At 40.3% G+C, this 23,526-nt stretch overlaps 1 long non-coding RNA gene across 1 annotated transcript in view; it reads left to right on the plus strand.

The window, feature by feature from the left end:
- Positions 1 to 1,005: 1,005 nt before the first annotated feature.
- The window catches only part of LOC122562113 (uncharacterized), a 46,148-nt gene continuing 23,627 nt past the window's right edge, over positions 1,006 to 23,526 (plus strand). Inside the window, exons 1-2 of the long non-coding RNA XR_015759082.1 lie at positions 1,006 to 1,124; positions 11,498 to 11,585. This is a non-coding gene — a long non-coding RNA (uncharacterized LOC122562113). The remainder of the gene's footprint in view (positions 1,125 to 11,497; positions 11,586 to 23,526) is intronic.

A 23,526-nucleotide genomic window follows, 5' to 3' on the forward strand; every position in this document is an offset into this window, starting at 1 on the left:
ACTCTATCCACGGAGGAAGTTATGACACTCCAGATCAGACCTGCCTGTGGGCAGAGAACTCAAGAAGGTTAATAATTTCAGATTTTTGGATTTATGCCTGTCAGTTGTGAAAATGTATTCTAAGTCATGTTGTGGTCATTCATATTGATCCATGAGTAGTGATTAGCAATTAACAATATCTGGGATACATGAGGGATAACTGAATATCTGACTCATAATCCGACTGCAATCTTGTTATATAGTCAAGGAGAGAGAATACAGGACTAGCAACTGGGCAAACAGGATATAAGACAAATAAACCGTCTGTTAGATGTAGACCACGCACTGCTAAAATCCTAACAACTTTTTTAAACGATGCAGTTGCAAGAATGATTAGATTATTAACTAATCTTTTTTCCTGGTTATTTACGGATATGCCCAAGTCTTGTTTTTTTTTTGGTCGCAAAGCTGCAATTCAAGCCTTTGGCTTTGCTGTCACACAGCTCCTGACAATTACAGCAGGAAAGTAAGGAAGTCAAGTCTGCATTTAATTAAGTTGCTTTCACTGCCACTGCAACTGCAGAGTCTGCACTCCCTACCTATGATTCGCAGTGCCTATTATCATACTGTTCGCGATGCCGCAGGCAGCTGCTTGCAAAAATAAAAATGAGCAATAATTTTTTCAAATATTTTAAACGGGTTCATTTGAAATCCTGGTGTCGCGATTGGCGACCCTGCCTCAACTCCCGACACTTGGCCCCCTCGCTCATTGTTTTCAATGAGCTCTGCTCACATACCTCAGCCGCCCTCTTGATCTCTCACTGTTATTACTCTAGAGCAAAGGAGCAGGGTGCAGTTTGGGATGGAGGCAACGATGGACTAGGAACGGAGATGCTCGGGGGATAGCAAATGAAGCGACAATTGAGAATGGCGAGCAGAAATCAGTTCACTGCATGGAAATTGCAACTGCGCAGTCGAAAAGTGTAAGGGAAGGAAGGTTTGGAGATAGTAAGTGAATTTAGCAGAATATTGCCAGTGTGCAGACAAATAAAGTGTCAGGATTACTTGTGAGATAGTTACTCTGTATCAGGATCATTGTATACTGGATATGACGGAAAGATAGTGTCACCAGCCTCCGGTTGCAGGTAAAGATCAATGATGTCAGCATGATTAGCTTCTTATCCCAGCGCAGTAGCTGTGGATACATTAATTTGATTTAGCGAGTTAAAAGTCACACAACCACCAGGTTATAGTCCAAGCTCTCTGTGAACTTGTGCTCTTGCAGATGACACGGCCCTTTCTCCTTGACGCTTTAATACCTTTATTTGGAATGTTGTTGTCGGCCTCCTTACTTTTTGAGGTTTCCTTGCCGATTATATATTTTATTGGAGTTTGCAATACAATTCATAATTAAATTGGACAGGGCCGATTTGCAGGCGTAGTTGATTTTTGTTTTTACTTACATCTCGTTTGAAAAGCGACGCAGACTTATTGGTCATCCTCTGAATTTCATGTCTTCTCCCTAATTTGGTCTTGGCAAAGGTACATGAATTGTTGATCCTTGGTAGTCCTGAAAATGAGAGATTCGGTCTTTCCCTTGAACCACTGCTGTTATGTATGTAATGGGTACATTGTCCCTTTAAGAGAGCGAATCAAGTGAGCCGGGGGTGGAAGTGAGAAGGGCAGTCTAAGATCGATTGTGGAGATGAGAGGATGGAGAATAATTTATCCTCTGTTATTGTTTATCTTCCGTCCATCTGAGGTTTCATTTGAACCACAAAGAGTAACTGCAGCTGTGCGTCATAATAATGTTGACATGATTTCATACTCTACTTTCATAGTTGTAGTAACTATTTGAAATCTCCATGATTTTCAATGATAATTTCTTTAAAAATATATAAATGTTTTCATTTGGAGTCGCCATTCTTACACCACACAATGAGCACATGGCATTTTTTCTCAAATTCTCTGATCTGACTTACAGTCATAACTGTTTTATTGTGGGTTCTTCTGTTCTTCACATAACCGCAGATCGAGTTACTTATTTACATTTAGACAATGTTTATTAACATGTACATGATGTTAGGTTCACAGAGCTTTTAGTTCCAACCGTCTAGTAGAGTCCTGCAGTCGCGAAGCTACAGAGGCCACAGTTATATCACAGTTTATGTCAGACATTCAATTACGTAATGATAAATCCTATCTCTAAAGTAATGATCAACCCTAGAATTCAGAAACTTCTCTCCACCTGTTTGGTAACATCATTATAAAACCATGAAGTTTTGCAGGACTTTCAATCCTTTCCAAATCAACTTAACCAGCTCTACAATTTCTGCTCAACCACGTGGTAATTTTTAACAGTCAACTCAAAATTTCAGTTCAGGACTGGCAGGACCAGACAATAAATGCTATCATGTATCGTTAAGATTCAGCACTCTGTATTTTTCTTGTCAGAGAAAGGCATCATCATTCCTGTTTCCCTGTTATTAGGTACAATGCAGTCGATGAAATATTTTGCAAAAGAATATAAATAGAAATATGGATTTACCCATTAACACACCAAGCTTATTGATGGCACAAAAGCTGTGCATGAACTAAAAATGATTATCTGATAAAAGAACAATTTTACTTTCACCTTCCACTGCGCTCATAGAGACAGCAGTCTTAATAGCAATTTTTAGAAGAAAATAATAAGGCTGACCCTCTGCAGTGCAATTAGATTTTATGATTCTTTGAATGCAGCTCTATTTATACAGCTAAATTAAATTTAAAGGGTATCAGGGTTTATTGAAAGCTCACATATTACTGGTTGGTGGATGGTGCTTAACAGCCGCCAGACAAAATGATTAATTATTGCACTGCTGCAGTAAGGTGAGACAGAAAGTGATTTATTACTTTGACTCATTGAAAAAAAATGAATTGGTACAACCAGAGGACCAAGTCTGTCCGCATTTGCCAGTCATGATTTACATCACCTCAAATCCTATCATAAATAAGTACAAGTTGATTTGATTTGTTAAACATGCAAATGGAGGTGCACAGAAGATTGGGAGAGTATGAATAAAAAGGAACGTAGCATCTTTGTTCCTAAAGCAGCCGAGGACCCTTGTTGCACTCAGAATCTCCTGAACTGTTATTCCACACATTGCCAATGTTCCATATCCAGTTGGAAGCTGGCACAATCACAATCTTATAAGGATATTGAAGGCATTGCTGATTCTCAGGACCTTTCTTGCAATAAGTTGTCTGAGATTTCCTTCACTAATGTGTTCCTGGGCAAGTTCCAGTACACCCCTCCATTAATGTCAAAGAAGAAATCCACCTAAATGTGGAACATTTCCTCTTCCTGGGGAGCCACCTCTCATCTCAGGCTGACTTTGATGTGGAGATCCAACATTACAGCTAATCTGCAAGTACCTCCTTCACATGTCTGAGGATGAAAGTCTTCAATGACCCTGTCTTCTGTGCTTGACGCCAAGATCCTAGTGTATAAGGTATTCATCCTTCCAATTCCTCTATATGGCTCTGAAATCTGAACTACGTATAGATACCCCTCAAGACTCTTGAGAAGCACCATCAATGCTGTTTGAAACAGACTATCTGTACCAGCTGGAAGGACAGGCATACTAACACCAACATTCTTGAAGCAGCCAATAGCACCGGCATCAAGGCCATGATCACCCAAAACCAACTCAACTGGGCCATTTATATGCTTAGGATGCTTGAGTTCTGACTACCGAAGCAAATTTGCTTTGTCCAGCTCAAGGAAGGCACTCAAAAGGAAGCATTTCAAAGACTCCTTGAAGCTTCTCTCAAGAAATGGAGTATGCGTGTCAATGTCTGCGAGAAGAAAGTGAGGACTGCAGATGCTGGAGATCAGAGCTGAAAATGTGTTGCTGGAAAAGCACAGCAGGTCAGGCAGCATCCAAGGAGCAGGAGAATCGACGTTTCGGGCAGTTCATGCCCGAAACGTCGATTCTCTTGCTCCTTGGATGCTGCCTGACCTGCTGTGCTTTTCCAGCAACACAATGTCTGCGAGACACTTGTTTAAAGAAACCAAATTAGAGGAAGCTCCAATATGAAGGGACACAATACTTTGAGATCACCCACCTACAAGAGGATGTACAGAAACAGAACCAGAGAAAGGAAGGCCAATGATCTCGAGATCCAGTATCACTTTCATCACCAAGCAACACCTGCCAAATGTGTGGTTGGAGATGAATCTCTAGGATTAGGATCATTAGCCACGCAAGGACCAACTGAACTGCCCTTAACTGGTAACATGGAATTTCCTAGATGGACAATTATACTCGTTAGTGAATGATTGCTGACAACGATGATCATGAATTGAGGAAAACAAAACAGACCACTGTATAAACTGAGCTGCTTCACACAGAGTATTGGCAGAGAAAGCATTGTATAAAACCAAGAATCCTGAAACTTTGAGAAAAATGTTCTGTCAAAAAGTCCAGTTGCTAATGTTGCAGTCAGATTGTACTGTCAGTCAGAATGAGATCTTACCATTTTGCCAAACCTCTTTCATACTATCACTGAAAGACAACTTATCAAAATATTGACTATTTAAAAAGGTGTGGCTTGTTGTAAAACATGTGTTGAAGCTCTTCAGCTATTTGGTTCATAATGATTGTTTTAAAGTTTAAGATGCAGGATAAGATGACCTCTAAATTGATTTTAATATGCATAGTAGTCTCTCCAATCATGGAAAGAGGGAAAGAATCATGAAAGGATGGATATGCAGTGGTTATACCAATCATGATGTCAGGCTCCTTAAATTTGGTCTCCTTTTCCCACCTTACAGACTGAATAGGCTCAGCCTGTGCTAATTGGGATGACAGAGAGGGGTGCAATTGGATTGGAGGGCAGGGGAAACCAACAGTTTTGAAAGCTGGGATGGAGGTCATCAATGTGGGCAAAGAGAGTTGGGAGAGATTGGTGATTGGACATGGTGTGGTTAGAGGATCAATGGTTAACCAGCAGGGAATGAAGACTAGGGTAGACAGTTGGTACCCAGGACTGATGAAGGTATAAAAACTTCCTGCTGTTCCTAGCTCACAAGGAGTCCTGGGAAAGTGACTTATCTTGTCATATTGTCAGTTTCCATATTCCTTTCACCGTTGTGTTTGTTAACCTCTGGAAAGCCAACCAAATTGAGTTCCCAATTGCACTCTGGATGTTTTGATTTTTGCCCATTTTTACTTATTTAGTTTTTTAAATGGCAGTGGGTCCGAAGCAGCAAATTTGTGACATTCTCAAAATTTAACATTTTATCTTACATCAATTCTCAATCTCCTGCCTTGTGGGTTTCAATATCAAGGTGAAAATTTTGTATATAGTTGGCTAAGCCTTATGGTGGCATATTTCACATAAACACTAGCCTAAGATTTTCCCTGTTCTGTTTAAAGTAGGAAAGCATGGGATGTAAATCAAAGAATAATTTTACAGGGAAAATCATCCTAAAAAAGCACATCAGTTTGTTGTATACCAGTCTGGATTTGCTTTTATTGAAGCTTGCATATTGTTATATTTTTAATAGCATGTCCTGGTGATAGTTTAGTCTGTTCAGAGGTTTTGTTTTAGCATATGAATGGCAAATAGCAGTCACTGATGAAAGGCTTTCGCCCGAAACGTCAATTCTCCTGCTCCTCAGATGATGTCTGACCTAATGTGCTTTTCCAACTCCACATTCTCAACTCTAATCTCCAGCACCTGCAGTCCTCACTTTTGCCTAAATAGCAATTACTGTTGATAGCTTGCAATATCATTGCTATAATGGAACCATACCTAGTTCATGTGATGATGAGTTAGTCTAATGTTAGGGGAATCAAGTGCTTGTGATGTGTCCACTTAGGAAATCCAATGGGTGCCCACTGAATTTTATATCTGTGTATAAATTTGTATTTTAAATTCATTTAAGGCTGTGGGCATAGCTAGCTGAGCTGACAGTTATTGCCCAATACTAATTGCTCTTGACAAGGTGGTAGTGAAATTGTTCTTGAATCCCTGTAGCCCATTTAGTGTAGGGATATCCACAACACAGGAAAAGAATTCCAGGATTTTGATCCAGTGACAACAAAGGAATGACCATATATTTTCAAGTCCGGCTGGTGAGTGATTTGGAGAGGAATTGCGTGTGATAGTGTTCCCCTGTCTTTGTTTCCCTTGTCCTTCTAGATGGTTGTGGTCATGGATTTAGAATGTGCTCTCTAAGGAGTCTTGGTGAATTTCTGCAGTGCATCTTATGTATGGCACACATTGCTGCTACTGAACACTGTTGTGGAGGTAGTGAATGTTTGTGGATACGGTGTCAATCAAGTGGGCTGCTTTATTTGGCTCTGTGTCAAGTTACTTGAGTATTGAAGCTGCACTGATCCAGGCAAGTGGTGAGTGTTCAGTCACATGTCTGACTTGGGTCTTGCCAATGATGACCAAGCTTTGAGAAGTCAGGAGACTCCTACTTGCTGTAGCCTAACTAGCCTCTGACCTGCTTTGTAGCCACTATTTACATGGATTGTGTAGTTCAGTTTTGGGTGAATGATGTTATGAAGATGTGGGTATACTGTACCTTTAAGAGGGTTAAAAGTGAGCAGAACTACCTGACATAGTATCAAATGTTCTGAATAAGGTAACAATGTAACACTTGGTCAAAAGCTAGATTAGCTGGGTTTTCTGGAGACGACAAAACACATTCAAGTTCACCCAATCAGTTTAAATTATACCCCCCAAAAATACCAAACTCCAATCTAGTTTGAATTTAGTATATTGACAATCTAAAAAGCCAATGACACAGTCCGATGCTTAGGGGAGTATAAGACTGAGAAAACCTTAACATTTGAGGAAGAACTGCCGAAAGACCACCAGATGTAGGCTGCTAGTTAGAACTCTCTGAGAGGTACCTGCCAAGAGAAAGAGTTTGCACAGAGAAAAACATCAACACCGAACTGGAGAGCAAACCTACAGAGGAAGATATAAAAAGAAAATTCGACTGCTGGCTGTTTTTGAAATTTGAATTTTGGTAAATCTTAATAGGGGGGAGGGGAGGTGTTTATTGGACTAGTAATGTAGAAGGAGAAGGTAAAAGATAGATTAGAGAAAGGAGTTGTAAATAGTTGTTGTTAATTATTCTCTGTTACACTTTAAGAAATAAAGTTGTTAATTTTCATTTTAAATAGTTTTTGGCATGGTGAATTTTCACAGATTACTGCACAGGATAAATCTTTTGTGTTGTGTTTTAAATTAAGTAGGAGATTTTCCCTCCTGAATGTTAAGGGATGATGATTACATTCTCTCTCGTTATTTGAGTGGAGTGAATATTACATGCCACCTTTCAGTTGAAACTTGGATATTGTCCAGGCCTTGTTACGTTTGGACTTGGACTGCTTCAGTATTTTAGAAGTCGTGCATGGTGCTAAACATTGTCGAATCATTAGCAAGCATCCTCACTTCTGACTTTAGGATTGAGAGACAGTTATTGATGAAGCAACTGAAAATGAATGGGCTGAGTATATCGCCTGTGGAGTTCCTGCAGAGATATCGTGGAACTGAGATCTACGTCAGATGCCATATCACTTGTCCTTCACACCTCTCCAGAACATCTTGACACCAAGAACAGCTACGTAAGAATCCTACTCATTGACGACAGTTCAGCCTTCAACAATATTATCCCCTCGAGACTGAATACTAAACTTGGTAATCTCGGACTAAGTCCCACTCTCTGCAACTGGATCCTCAGTTTCCTGACCCACAGGCCACAATCACTGAAGACTGGGGACAATGTTTCATCTTCACTAACACTCAACACTGGAGCCTCCCTGGGTGGGTACTCAGCACCCTACTGTACTCACTGTATACCCATGACTGCGTCACCAAATACCAGACTAATGCCATTTACAAGTTCACTGATGACACCACCATAGTCGGTCGAGTCTCAGGTAGCAACGAAACAGACTGCAGACAAGAGGTGGAAGGCCTGGAAAAATGGTGCACTGAGAATAACCTAGCTCTCAATGCCAGCAAAACCAAAGAACTCATTATTGACTTTCGATGGGATGTTACTCATGTCCTCCTACCCATTAACAGCACAGAGGTGGAATGAGTGGAGAGTGTCAAGCTCCTGGGAGTGGTCATCCACAACAAACTATCTTGGACTCTTCATGTGGATGCATTGGTTACAAAGACTCAACAACGTCTCTTCTTCCTCAGGCAGCTGAGGAAATTTGGCATGACAGTGAATACCCTTAGGTAAGAACAATGACTGCAGATGCTAGAAACCAGATTCTGGATTAGTGGTGCTGGAAGAGCACAGCAGTTCAGGCAGCATCTATGGAGCAGCGAAATTGACATTTCGGGCAAAAGCCCTTCATCAGGAATAAAGGTGAATTCATCAGGTGAATACCCTTGCCAACCTTTATAGGTGTGCCATTGAGAGCATTCTGTCTGGATGTATCACTACCTGGTATGGTAGCTGTGCCATTCAAGATCACAGGCGGTTACAGAGAGTGGTGAACTCGGCCTGGACAATCACAAAGTCCAACCTCCCATCTGTAGAACACATCTACCAGGCCCACTGTCAAGGAAAAGCTGCCATTCTCAAAGATCCATCCTACCCTGTGTCTTTCTACAATCTCTACCATTGGGGAGAAAGTACAGAGGCCTGAACACATGAACCAGCTGGTTTCAAAACAGTTTCTACCCTACTGTTGTTAGACTACTGAAAGGACTTGCAAACTCTTAACATTCACCTGCACCTGTGTTTTTGCTTTTGCCACTGTTTACCTATCTATTCTGTTTACTTATCTATTCTACTTAACCCTATGATCTGCCTGTATTGCTCACAAGACAAAACTTTTCACTGTGTGCCCCGGTACACCTGGTCATAAATTCAATTTAATTCAACTCCGATGACTGACCTCCAAAAATCACAACCTGTTCTTTCTTGCCAGATATGTCTTTCATCCAAACAGTGAATGGAACATTTTGTGGATTTAGTGACCCCACTTCTACTTCAGAGATTGGTGTGTTTGGCATGCCTCACATCCAATCGCCAGTCATTAAATGTCCTGATTTATCTCTGGCCAGTGCACAGATTCACATACTAGCTGTTTTGTGTGTACAATACCCATTTGGATGTAATATTTTGGTTTAATGCTTTGGCTATTAGGAAATGTTTTACTCTTGAATATGGCTTATTGTGACATACCAAGTTCATCTTTGTATGGTCAAAATTAGCAAATGTTCTCAGATAATATTGTCAGGTCATTACGACATGATTGTCTCTTGCAACTCCTGCCATTGCTTATCTTTGGTAGTTGCTGACAGCAGTTGTTCACAATGTCTGTGGTCAAATTGTAACAGACCAATTCTAAACACATCTTCAAATCCAGTCTAGTATCTCAAGAGTTAGATCAAAAGAAATACTTGGCTCTTTGTGTGGTTGTGCATCTACTCAGTATATTAGACATAATTATCCTGGCAGCTGGCTTATATCTGAACTCATATCCTTGCAGCTTGACAAGTGGATGCTGTGAACTTGGTGATACACTCATTGGAAGTTTACAGCAGGTCATTTCTAAAGGCTCATAATCAGTTTCCAAATGCAAATTTCTTGCTAAATAAGTTTGTATTTGAAATTTCTATCGTGCCACCTAATAAGAACAAATATCTCATGCTCTGTATTGGAATTGTTATCTTGTGCAGATGACAGGATTTTTGTCTTGCAGCCACTTCAGCTGTATATCTTTTGTAATTTTGCAATATGCAGAATTTTGATGACAGAATCTGCTTGAGAGAATCAAAGGCGTATTGGTGGTCATCTTGCACCACATTTTGGATGTCCTTCTTCAGCAAATCTCTCGACCAAGATACCTTCCCTCGAGGTTGGCAATATATGATGAGAAGAAGTTGAAAAGTCTGAGACAATATCGCAAATGCTCTTTATAATGTGGGCTTGATATCTGTTTAATACACCTAGATTTACCTGAATTGAGCTAGACACCATTTTGGAATAAATGGATGCAAAGACTGGCTGGCATTGTTGAATGCTAATCTAACATGGGGTGGCCCAGTGGTTAGCACTGCTCCCTCACAGCACCAGGGACCCAGGTTCTCAATTCCCACCTTGGGCAACTATCTGTGTGGAGTTTGCACATTTTCACCACATTTGGGGATTTCCTCCGGGTGCACCTGGTTTCCTCCCACAGTCCAAAGATGTGTGGGTCAGGTGAATTTTCCATGGGAAATTTGACCATAGTGTTGGGTGCATTAGTTAGAGGGAAATGGGTTACTCTTTGGAGGATTGGTGTGGACTTGTTGGGCCAAATGACATGTTTCCACACTGTAGGGAGTCTAATCTAATCAATGTGGTTTTACTGTGGCCATCTGTTGGTGCAGATGTGGTCATGCTCTGCATTTGTGTTCTCTATGACCATGATATTGGCAGCTATGCAAACACAACCATGTACAATCTCAGCAATGTCCATGAGTTGCTGGAATAGGTTTTGGCAAACTAACAGCCTAAATGGTAACTGTTGGAATCAGTATGGTCCAAATGATGTCTCAAATGTTTTGAATTCTTGGGATGCTACAGCTAAATGGACAGACCCATCATCATGCTTCACAGTCAGGTCAGAAAGTAAATTTGCTAAGAAAATGTAGAATTTAATTCTTTAAGCATCAGTTTTTAATGCAGATACCTTACAATTGAAAGTACATTGGAAAAATCCATGCTTGTATCATATTTATACTCTTTCTTTAAATCACATCTGATGGAGCTATACTTACAGTTTTTCAATTGGTCAATCTTTCAATTGGTATTTTTCTCTGTTGTTTAGCTCTTCATAAAGCATCTCCTGAATGTGCACACTGCACTTTCTTGGAGGATCAATAAATGGAGTTTCATTGCCTTTGAGGTGCAATACTGCATCACACTTAAAATTGTTGATCATACCGTGTACTGGTGTTTAAGATTATTGCCTGATTTAATTGCATTACAAGTGGTCTGTTCCACCCAGTGAGTGTGTTTTGAAATTGATGAATTGAGGCTATACCAAGATCTGTGTATACTGGTAGTCCTAATGGTCATTGCTAGACCATTGGTATCTAACAGAAGATTTTGAGATGTCAACATCAGCTTGCATATTGGAACTGCTGTGTGATTCTGCCAGTGCTCAGAATTGCAATCTATTATACAAAGTGAGACAGTTTGTTGTGGGTTCTACTGTGGAGCTGAGGTGCATGTCTTTGGTATGCATAGCCGTAATATGTTGGCACAAGTTCCTGTATTGATCTTAGCTTTTAAAGTATTCAGTTGTCAAAGCTTCTGATTGCCTTATACCATTGGCATGGTGTGTGAGTTTAACAACATGAAAGCTTGATTATCTTCTGAAATTTTCTTTTTGCTTCATTGATTCTGCCCCTCGTGGTTTGTTTGCATTTATGCACCTTATTAATACTGCTGCCAGTGATGTTGTACCATCTTGTTGATACCTGTGTTTTGTTCTAGGATCTGGTTAGGCCTTTGGAATGATCTTTTCTGCACGAGTACCCAAAATGCTTTGATATCACACACTATACAGCGAGATAGATTTTGGGTAAGTGTGACGTCCATTAGAAATTTTGTTGGTTTGACCATTTTGATCAGAAGATGCTGTGGGAAAGGGCATGAGTGTGATTTTTCTTTTTACAAAGAAGAACATTCAGAGAAGCTCATTGAATTAATAATGCCTCTCTACTAAGTCTTCAGGAGTGATCTTCTAGAGAAGAAAGAGGGCCATATCATTTACACAAACAATCAGTTTTTACAGCAATTGGTGACAGATTCATGGTCAACATGACTGCAATCAGGTTTAGATACAGGATTTATAGTTGAATTTATAGTCCACAGCTGCTGTGGTAGGATTTAAAATAGTTTCCCCACAGCATGGGTCTCTGGATTACTGATCCAGTGACAACACAATGAGATGTCTCTGCAATTGTCTCTCCCAACTGTCTAACAACAGGAACACAAAACCAATCGTTATGTCTTTTAACCACCACTATTCTGCTCTTTGTAAATGAATGTGATGAGTTCACGTTGACAGCTAAAAGGGCAGTGTTACTGTATTGAAATCAGTATTTGTTTTATACCCTGTACTTAAGTATTTTGCTTGCTGCTATCATCCTCTCATAAGTAAGAGTATGTTAAGAGCCCAGATCTTCCTTGATGCAAATTGCAGCAGTCTATGTTTAGAATATGCTTGGTCCTCATTCCTCCTTCATTCCAGGGAACAAGGCACAAGGCTTAAGGATGAATTAATTCCTCGAATAAAAGCAAAACCACTTTTTAATCACAAAATTTGTATTAGCCATTGGGAGAGGAGAATGACCTGGGGAGGCAATCACACCTTCATGCATGTCCATATCTTTGTTTGCAACTGCTGTAACTGAACCCTATGCAGCAGATTCTTTGGAATGCTCGGACATTGGACTGGACCAGGACCTGGAAGTATTGGTTTTCTGTCTTTTTCAATTCACTCTGTGGCTTAGAACTGAGTATTCCCTAGGCACCGTAGGAGGAAATTCAGTCTCAATTATTTTATGTGCATAACTCATTAAAGATAATAGGACAGGTGGAGAAAACTGTTAATAAAGCATTGAGTATGTTTTGCTTGATTAGTAGTGAGAACAAAGAGGTCACGTTGAACTTATATAGGGCACTGGTTACAGCTCAGCTGGAGTATTGTGAACAGTTTTGGACACTACACTTCAGAAAAAATGTGAATGCGTTAGAGAGTACAGAAGAAGTTTATAAGAAGGGTCCCAGAGATGAGAAACATCAGTCAAGGTGATAGTTGGAACTGTGTTCCTTGCAGAGGAGAAGTTTTAAGAAAAAAGTTGATAGAGGTTTTCAAAATGACACCGGGCTTGGACAGAGTAGATAGAGAGAAACTGTTTCTGATCATAAGAGGCTTGAAAGCTGTTTTAAACTGTTTTGCAAAAGCAAGGTGAGATAAGAGTTTTTAGGATCTGGAATGGTATGGCAGTGCGATGGAAGCAAGTTCAACTGAAGCATTCAAGAGGGAAAATGCCAAGAGATTGACACTAATCAAAATGTTCAGGAGGCCAGTTCAGACATAATGGGCTCGATGGCCTGTTTCCACACCATAATATGTCTGTGATCAGCAGGTGAGTGATAAAGTTGTCAGAACATTAAACTAAGATCATAGTCCTATCAAGTTGTCATGTCTTAGACAAAATAGAGATGTGCATGGAGTCTGCTGTGCCAGCTCTTGCAATATGGAATTCTAATGGAAATCTATATCTTTAAAATATGAAGGAGAAACATTTGGTTGTGTTATGATCTCAGCTCTTGATAGACCATAGGTTTTAGTACTAGTCATTTGATGGCACAGAACTTGAGTATTGCTTTTCATTGTGAACTCATCAGACCAATTTCGAAGAACAACATTATAAGGGAAAAAAAACATTTATACCGTACAAGAGGAGACTGCTGATTTGTTGACAAGTGATAAAAGTTGCTTTTCCAGCAACACATTTTCAGCTCTGATCTCCAGCATCTGCAGTCCTCACTTTCTCCTTGTTGACAAGTGAGCCCTGATTGGTAGATACATCACCACGGGGAATGTATCATCACTGCTAATTGATCATTAACTGCCAACCTTTATTTCAAGTTTGAGCTAGGCAGGTTAACTCTGTCATAGAATTGCCAATTTTTGGCTCCTTTCTCAGGGCAATGCACTGACCAATCAGAACATATGCCTTTTCTCAGCAATGTATAAGTTTGATTTCTACAGTGGTCAAACATTGAACATATTCATTGAATGTAACTATTAATATTAATATAATGAAAGCACATGAGGTTATCACATAAAAGAAAGGAAGGAAAGGTAAATAAGACAACTTAGAATGACTTTACAAGCAGCAAAAATTCAACCCTTTTCCCCAGCAATATCCATTACAGAAATTCAATCTCAGAGAAGTATAACAACTATCTTCAATTTGAAACTTATTACTGAATTAATAAGGTCACAAGTATTTCCTTTTGGTGACTTTCTGCATATTGACCTGATGTGATTTCCTCCATCTCTCTCAAAGACAGGCAAACTGTTTGATGTACTTATGACTTTGTCCGCTGTGAGGGTGCAAAAGCAGCTTAAGACTTCTTTTCATCTCTGATAACCTGAAAACTTCCAAAAACAGTTGCTGGTTTGCATCTTCTCTTCAGAAGTGCAACTTACTTCTGTCCTGGCTATGCTGGTAAATCTAGTGAATCTCGCAGCTATTATCTCACTAGACAGATTATTTAGCCATTTATCTTGAATCACATGACTTCCTAGAGTTCCAAATGATCTCATAGTTCCAAATGATGTTCTGGCCCTGTCGTTAAGAAAAGAACAGATCGTCATAGCACTGAAAACCGTACATCCATTTATCATTACTTTAGGATTCACATTCCTTAACACATAAGCTTTCACCAACACTGGAACAATAAAAACAGAGTTTTGGAAAACAAAGAACTTAATGTGAAAAACATGTTTGGAAAATGTTGCACTTTTGCTTGACAATAATCAGGTATCTTCTTATTTATTTTCCTGCAAAAATGGAGAAAAATAGCAGAAAGCTGAAACACAAAGAGACTTGAGGCTACCTGTCCTTGAAAAACAGAAAGCTAGTACACAGACCCAGCAGGAAGGCTAATAGAATATTTGCCCTTATTTCAAAGATGTTAGATATAGGAATAGCGAAGTCTCACTGAAACTTGCAAGGTGCTGGTGAGACCAGAGTTCAGCGAGCAGTTTCCGTCCCCCTATTTTAGGAACAATATCTTTTCATTGAAGGCAGTTCATAGAAGGTTCGCTGTCATGGAGACTTGGCTTATAAGCAAAGGTCAAATAGGTTGGGACTCTACCTTTGGAATTTTGAAAAATGAAATGTGGTCTTATTGAAATACGTAGGATTCTTAAAAGGCTTGACAGGTAAATGCTGAGAGGATGTTTCCCCTCATGGGAGTGTCTAGGATCAAAGGGCATAGTCTCAGAATAAAGGGACACCAATTTAAGACTAAGATGAAGAGGAATTTCTTCCCACAGAGAGTTGAATGTCTTTGGAATTCACCACGGGGAGGTCGGGGCATTACTTATACCTAAGGCTGAGTCAGACAGATTCTTGTGCTGTTAGGGAATCAAGGGTTGTGGGGAAAGTGCAGGAAAATGGACATGAGAAATGTTGGATCAGCCATGATCATACTGAGTGGCAGTTCAGAGGCCAAATGACCGAATTGTGATCTATTTCTTTCTATTTGTGATCTCACATATCTGTCTGCACTTCCTGTTGCTCCCTATGCATATGGATTAAGTCCCTAATTGTTGACACCACAGTGACCTCTCCTGCCTGGGGCTGAGCAGTTCCCTGCTCTCCAGAATCTGTCAAGTTCCAGCAGTGTGGGACACCTCTCCTTCAGCCAGCTGTGAAGCTCTGGCAGTGAGGTTCTCATTAGGATGTATTTACGCACATTCTAAGCTTAACATTCCCAGTGAGGTGTCAGTATCTGGAATAGTGGAGGTGCAGGAAGCAGCCTTGCTGTTGCTTCCTCTGAGGCCTATGTGTTCTCGTCTTCAGACTTTGAGGAGGTTGACTCTATGGATGCCACCCATTTCAGTGAGATGATGGCGGACATGCTGATGGTGCATGCAAGACAAAAGAAAGAGAAGGCATTGTGGCCAGCTGTCAAAAGTGGTGTGCAATGATGAAGAGTGGCAGAGATTCTTGATCAGAAAAGGAATCAAGGGTTTTGCAGAAAAGCTAGGAAAGTCAAATGAGGAAGTTTGGATCAGGCATGATCCGATTGAATGGTGCAGCAAGTTCAAGGAGCAGAATGGCTTACGGTCTTATGGTCTTTTGGCTGTGTACAATGGCTTTGCATTAAGGCACATTGAGCAGATTGGATATGATACAGTGTACTACTGGTTAACTACATCATTGTTCTCATTTACTATACTATATAGTAACCATTAGAGTCATAGAGTCTCACAGCATGGAGACAGTCCCTTTGACCCAAACTGGTCCATGTCGACCAAAATGTCCATCCACAGTAACCCCATTTCCCTGTGCTTGGCCCATATCCTTTAAATCCTTTCCTATCCATATATTTGTCCAAATGCCTTTTGAATGTTGTTAATGTACTTGCCTGAACCATTTTTGCTGGCAGTTCATTCCATATGCTTACCACTCTCAGATTTCCTTTTCCTTTTATTCTTTCCCTTCTAACCTTAAATTGCTGTCCTCTAGCCATCGATTCCCCAATCCTGGGAAAAAGACTGAGTGCATTCACCCCATCCATGCCTTTCATGATCGATCTTATACACCTCTATAAGGTACCTCTCAGTCTCCTAAAACTCCTCCTAGTTTGTCCAAACTCTGTATAACTCAGACCATTGAGTCCAGGTAACATCCTTCTGCACTCTTTCCAGTTTAATAACATCCTTCCTGTAACAAGGTGACAAAAACTGAACACAATTCTCCAAGTGTGGACTAGCCAACGTCCTGTATAATGGCAATATAACTTCCCAGCTTCTATACTCAATACCGTGACTGATGAAGACCAGTGTGCCAAAAGCCTTCTTCACTGCCCTGTTTACCTGTGACTCCACTTTCAGCAAACCGTGCACCTGAACTCCAAGATTCCTCTGTTCTACTACACTCCTTAAGACACTACCATTCACCATGGAACTCCTAGCTTGATTTGACGTTCCAAAATGCAAGACCTCTTTTTATCTATACTCCATTTGTCATTTCTCAGCTCACTTCCCCAGCTGATCAAGGTCCAGTTACAATTTCTGATAACCTTTCTCACTGTCCACGATACCACCTATTTTAGTGTCATCTATAAAATTACTAGTCATGCCATGTACATTCTCATCCAAATTATCAATATAGATAACAAACAGTAATGGGCTCAGCACCAAACCCTGAGGCACTTCACGAGTCACAGGCCTCCAGTCGGATAAACATCCTTCCACTACTACCATCAGCTTCCTACCATCAAGCCAATTGTGTATCCAATTTGCTAGCTTGCCCTGGATTCCATTTGATGTAACCTTCCAGAGCAGCTTACCATGTGGAACCTTATCAAAGGTCTTATAAAAATCCATATAGACTGCATCTATTGCCCTGCCCTCGTCAACCTCCCTAGTCACTTCATCACGAGCTCTAATAAATTTGGGGTAGGATCTCCCACTCACAAATTCATGCTGACTACTCCTAATCAAACCCTGTCTTTCCAAATGCATGTGTATCTTATCCCTCAGAATCTTTTCAAGCAATTTACCCACCACAGATGTTAAACTGACTGGTCTATAGCTCACAGACCTTTCTTTGCAGCCCTTCTTGAATAAAGACACAACATTTGCTACCCTCCAGTCTTCCAGGACCTCACCCGTGGCCAACAATGATGAAAAATATCAGTTAGGGCCCCTGCAATTTCTTCTCTAGCCTCTTGCAGTATTCTTGAATATATCTGGTTAGGACCAGGAGATTTATCCACCTTCATACATTCTAATACATCCAACACCCCCTCTACTGTGATATGGACTAGCCCCAAGATATCACCACTAATTTCCCCAAGTTCCCAAGTCTTCATGTCTTTCAGTATGATAAGCACAGAGAACCTCATCCATCTCCAGTGGTTCTACACATACATGTACACTTTAGTCCTTGAGGGGCCCTATTCTCTCTCTCTCTCCAGTTATTCTTTTTCCTTTAATGTATTTGAAATACCTCCATTAAAATTAAAATCCTCGACTTCGATAACCCTATTGGTCCTGCAAGTCTCCCCAGTCTCTCTTCAAATTTGTTCCTCTAATTCCCATTGAATATTTGGGAGCATACAATACAATCCTAGTAACATCACCATCCCCATCTTATTTCTTAACTCCACTTACAAAGCCTTACTGGAAGATCCTTCAGTTATTTCATCTCTGGTTATTGCTGTGATATTCGCCTTAATCAAAAATGCAACTCCCTCTCCCCTCCTCCTAACACCTCTGTTCTACCTAATGCACGTGTACGCTAGCACATCAAGCTGCTAGTCCTATCTCTCCCTTCGCTATATTTCTGTAATGGCTATAATATCCCAGTCCCATGTACATATCCACGCACTAATTTGTCAGCCTTACCTGTCAGCCCTCTTGCGTTGAAATAAATGCAATTTAACCCAACAGGCATTTATTAGTATTAACTTACTATTCTTCAACTTACTATTTGTGATTACTGTATCTCCTTCAAGCCTCATACTTGCCTCCCTGCTGTTGAGGATCCCATCACCCTATCAATCCGATTTAAATCCTCCCTTGCAGCACCTGCAAACCTGCGGCCAAGATATTGGGCCCCCTCCAGTTCAGGTGCAACCCTGCTCCTCTTGAACAGGTCACCTCTGTCCCAGAAAAGATCCCAATGATCTAAAAATCTGAATCCCTGTTAGCCACGCTAAATATCTGCCATATTCTCCTGTTCTTACCCTCACATGCATATGGCACTGGTAGTAATCTGGAGATTATCAGAAACAAGGTCCTGGTTTTTAACTTTTTTCCTAGCTCTCTAGAATCACTCTGCAGGAGTGTATCCCTATTTCTATCATATGTCATTTGTGCCAACATGCACAATGACTTCTGGCTGCTCCCCATCCCCCTTCAGAATGGTCTGCAGCCGCTGGGAGACATCCTGGATGTTGGCACCTGAGAGGCAACACAGCATTCTGGATTCCCATTTGAGACCACAGAATCTCCTATCTGCCCCCCCCCCCCAACTACTATCAAGTCTCCTATCACTAAGGTCCTGTTTACTTTTACCCTTTCCCACTGGGCACCGGAGCCAATTGTAGCGCCACCAATCTGGCTACTGCCGCTTTCCCCTGAGTGATCATATTCCCCGCGCCCTCCACCAACATGCTATACTTGTGTTCAAGGGGAATGGCCGCTGGGGATTCCTGCACTCTCTGCCGATTCCCTTTGCCTTTCCCGGTGGTCAGCCATTGACTTTCTGCTCAGATGGTCCATAGCATCAAAGATTATGCATGTCACATCAAACATTCCCTTATGGATTCACTTCCTGCAGAGATCCTTCAGGTGTCTCTCATCTCTTTATTGAGTCCAAAATAACAATCTCATTACAAAGTTTATTGCCAAAGTTCTTGTAACTTATGTTGTCTGACATGGTGTGCAACTACATCCCCAGGCTCATGAGACAGCACCTTTAAAACTGACAACCATCTAGAAAAACAAGAGTAGCAGATATATGGGGACACCATCGCCTGCAAGTTCCCCTTCAAAACACTCGTCATCTTGACTTGGAGATATATCACCGCTCCTTCAGTGTCACTGAGTCAAAATGCTGGAGCTCCTTGTTAACAACATTGTAGGTGCCCCTACAGCACATCAATTGCAGTTGTTCAAGAAGGCTGTTCGGCACAACATCGTGGGCCAAAGGGCCTGTTCTGTGCTGTATTGTTCTATGTTCTATGTTAAGGCAGCTCACCAACACTTCTCCAGGGCTATTGGGAAGTATATGCTAGTCCAGCCAGCGATGCCCACATCCCATAGAAACTGAAACTACTTTAAACAAGTATGTGATGCTGTTAACGAGATGCAAAATTTCAGCAAAGATAATGTTTTGTGCATTTTAATGCATTATTTTGTTTTTGATTACTAGAAAGAAGAACTAACTTAACTTCATGCCTTTTAGCACCATAGGACACTTCAAACACTTACAGTCAAGGAAATACTTTTGAAATATCATCATAGTGTTAGTGGTTAAATTTGTGATTCAATACCAATGTGCTACATTTCAATTAGCTAGCTGAGCTACTTGAATCTTAGAACTAATAGTGTAAAAATAGTCCTAACATGAAAATACAAATGTTACACTTGCTGCTGAAGTGTGATACTCTATGATAAACAGGGCAAGTCGATCAACAGTGCAGCACAAGGCTCTGATCTGATGAACTAATGCCTCTTAGACGTGCTGGTGAATCATCTTTTTCACCAACCTCCGACAGTCTGCTCTCTATTTTGTAAGTTCACTTTGGAGTTTATGGCATTTAGTGGACAGACTGTTGTTTTTATCACCTCTGGGCTATACCACATTAGATTTTATTTTTTTTTGTCATTCAATACTGAACAATTCCATCATGATCCATTGAATGTGGTCTTGTGATCGAACAAAAAAAGAATAATCTATTTCAGATACTGTCTCCAATTCTTGAAGGTTTCTGAATATTATTCAAATACAGGAAATTAGATTTTGGTTAACTTCAATCGATTCAAAGTTTCACTAAAATATTAATTCAACCGAAGTGGGGAGGGAATCTTCTAACATTGTTGGTATTTTGACAAAGAATGTAAGATTGATCTTCTTTCACTCGAGCAGTCAAAAATCCCAACCAGCTTGTAAGTCAGTGGATAGATGACTCTATGATGTGCTCATGTGCTCATGTTCACAACTTAATGGGAAATGTAAATAGTTCCTAGATGCAGTATCAGTAATGGGCAGGCTGACCTAAGGTGTCTTGTGTCCTACTGTTTTTACTTAATAATGCAAGAGTTTTACAGTTTTACATTTTACTTTCAATTTTAGTTGACCAACTCAACCCAAACAATATCTTTCTCTCAGTGTGCCTTCTGTTTACTCATCTGTTCTGGTGTTTATGGGAGCTGTATTGTGGGACATGATTTCTGATCTTAGGCTCCAAGGATTAGCAGGGTCCTCTTCTTATGTCTGTTTGGGCCTTCAAGAAGCCTATTGCTGTCTGTATCTCTTCAGGTTGCTCCTGAGAAGCCTGCTATCAAGCTCCACAAGTCACTCGCCATCCTGACTGGGAAAGATATTATTGTTCCTTCAGTATCACTGGGTCAAAATCCTGGAACACCCTCCTTAATAACATTGTGGGTTTACCGACTGAGAATGGACTGCAGCATTTCAAAAAGCAAGCTCCCCATTACATTCTCAAAATCAACTATGAGCAAGCATTGACTGCTAGTCCAGCCAGCACTATCCACATCTCTTGAAAGGAGTATAATTAGTACCCAAGGTTAGATGCATGACATTTGATACTCTGTTTATGAAGATTTAGTTCTGAATTTTGTTTCTATATTAATTAATAGGCTGGCTTGGCTTCATTAATGGTAGCTAAGAGATCATAAAAATTCAGAGAAATCAACCTGAATCTTGGACTGTCAAAGTTTTTAGATTAAATAACATCTAATCAATTTTCTATTGCCATCAGGGCTGCAAACTGTAAATTCAAGGAATCGAAGGCCTGACTACTGGTCACCTCTTAGACATGGAACAGTTGCTATACATTCTATGAATGTGTAAACAAAGAACAAGTTTCCCTCATTTAATTGCAAATGATACTTGTTGACTGTAGAATCACAGGATCAGATGTTGCATATCCCAAGAGAGTGGTATCAAAATTTCACATGGCAGTGTGCTCTATATTAAAGAAAAGGCAGTAGCTAAAATAAGAGTGGCACCCTTGGAGGTAACAATCGGGGAATTGATAAGGAGAACAGAAGAGTAACAGATATTTTAAACCAATATTTTGCATCCGTTTTCATGGTGGAATGCACTATAACCTTCCCAAAGGTTATAGTAGGCTGCTAAGATTAGATACAGTGTGGAAACAGGCCCTTTGGCCCAACAAGTCCACACCGACCCTTTGAAGACCAATGCACCCAGACCCATTCCCCTACACCTAACACGACAGGCAATTTAGCATGGCCAATTCACCTAACCTGTACATCTTTGGACTGTGGGAGGAAACCAGAGCACCTTGAGGAAACCCACACAGACACAGGGAGAATGTGCAAACTCCACACAGACAGTTGCCTGAGGCAGGGAATTGAACCCAGGTCTCTGGTGCTGTGAGGCAGCAATGCTAACCACTGTGCCACCGTGCCGCTAACTAGAGGAAAGACCTTATAATAGTCTTATCACAAGGGATAAAGTATTTGACAAATGGGATGTTAAAAAAAAAGACCAGTCGCCAGGACCTGATGGTTTGCATTCAAGAGTTTTAAAGGAAATGGATATAGAGATAGTGGTAGCATTGGTCACAATATTCCAGAACTCATGAGATTCAAGAGTTCCAGTACTTTGGAAACCACTAATGTGCTGCCCTTGTTCAGGAAGGAAGGGAAACAGAAAGGTAGAAACTGTAAGTCAGTTAACATAATACCTGCTACATAGCTAGAAAATGCTTAAATCCATTATTAAGGAAAAATTGCAGGAGATTTAGAAAAGCTTGACACAATCAAACAGAGTCAATATAATTTTGTGAAAAGGAAATTTTGTTTGACAAATTTGATAGAGTTCTTTAAGGATATAACAAGCAGTATTGATAAAGTAGAACTGGTAGCTGTTAAAATATGTTTGGAATTTGAGAAAGTATTCAATAAACTCCCACATCAAAAGCTATTTCATAAGATAGGAATCATAATATTGGGGATAAGGTATTGGAATGGATTGAGAATTGGTTAACAACAGAAGACCGAGTGTGGTGATTACTGGGTTATTTTCTGGTTGGAAAGGCAGAATTGCTGGATTTTCAAATTAAACAGTTCTACGACCTCAATTATTTGCAACCTATATCAGTAACTTGGGAAGAGGGGGCAGCGTGTAAATTACCCAAATTTGCTGATGATACAAAAATAGGTGGAAAGGTATGTTGTGACGAGTGGGCAAAAGCATGATGGAATTAAATGCGAGAATGTGAGAGATCATGAACTTTGTTAGGAAGAGTCAAAAGGCAGACTAATGTTTAATTAGAGAAGAACTCCAAAAATGTACAGTACAGAGGGATGTAGGTGTAATTGTGCATGAAAGGGAAAACATTGGCATTCTGGTAAATCAAGTAATAAAGAATGTAAACTGAAGTTTAGCCTTTATTGCTAAGAGTTTGAAGTTTAAAAGCAGAGAGGTCTTGTTACGACTGTCCAGGATGTTGGTAAAACCACACCTAAAGTATGTTTTTTGCTCGCATATTTTTAAAAGCCTATACTGGCATTAGAGGTCATTCAGAAGAGATTCCTGATACTGATTTCTGTGAAGAATCTTTGACTTATCAAGAATAGTTAAACAGTTTTGACTTTTATTCTTTGGCGTTTAGAAGAATAAGGGGTTGTACTATTGAAACACAAGATTCTGAAGGGACTTGATAAAATAGATGTCTGTACTAGTGGTGTAACCTTGCACAAGAGGACATATTTATGGAAAAAGGGACACTGAATTAAAACTGAGATGTGAATTAATTTCTTCTCCCAGACAGTAGTGAATATCTGGACTTCTCTACCCCAGAGAGTTGTGAAAGCTTAAATCACTGGAAGTATTTAAAGAAGAGGTAGATAGATTTTTGAAATATCAGGGAGTTTATAGCAATGCAGAGTTGACATAAAAGAGAAACTGAGGTCTTGGGCAAATCAGCCATGACCTTGTTCAATAGTGGAAGTGAGGACTGCAGATGCTGGAGAGTCAGAGTCA

This window comes from Chiloscyllium plagiosum, unplaced genomic scaffold (assembly GCF_037043375.1).
Source record: "Chiloscyllium plagiosum isolate Xiang-an unplaced genomic scaffold, Cpla_swu_hap1 HiC_scaffold_2, whole genome shotgun sequence".
NCBI classification, from domain to species: domain Eukaryota; kingdom Metazoa; phylum Chordata; class Chondrichthyes; order Orectolobiformes; family Hemiscylliidae; genus Chiloscyllium; species Chiloscyllium plagiosum.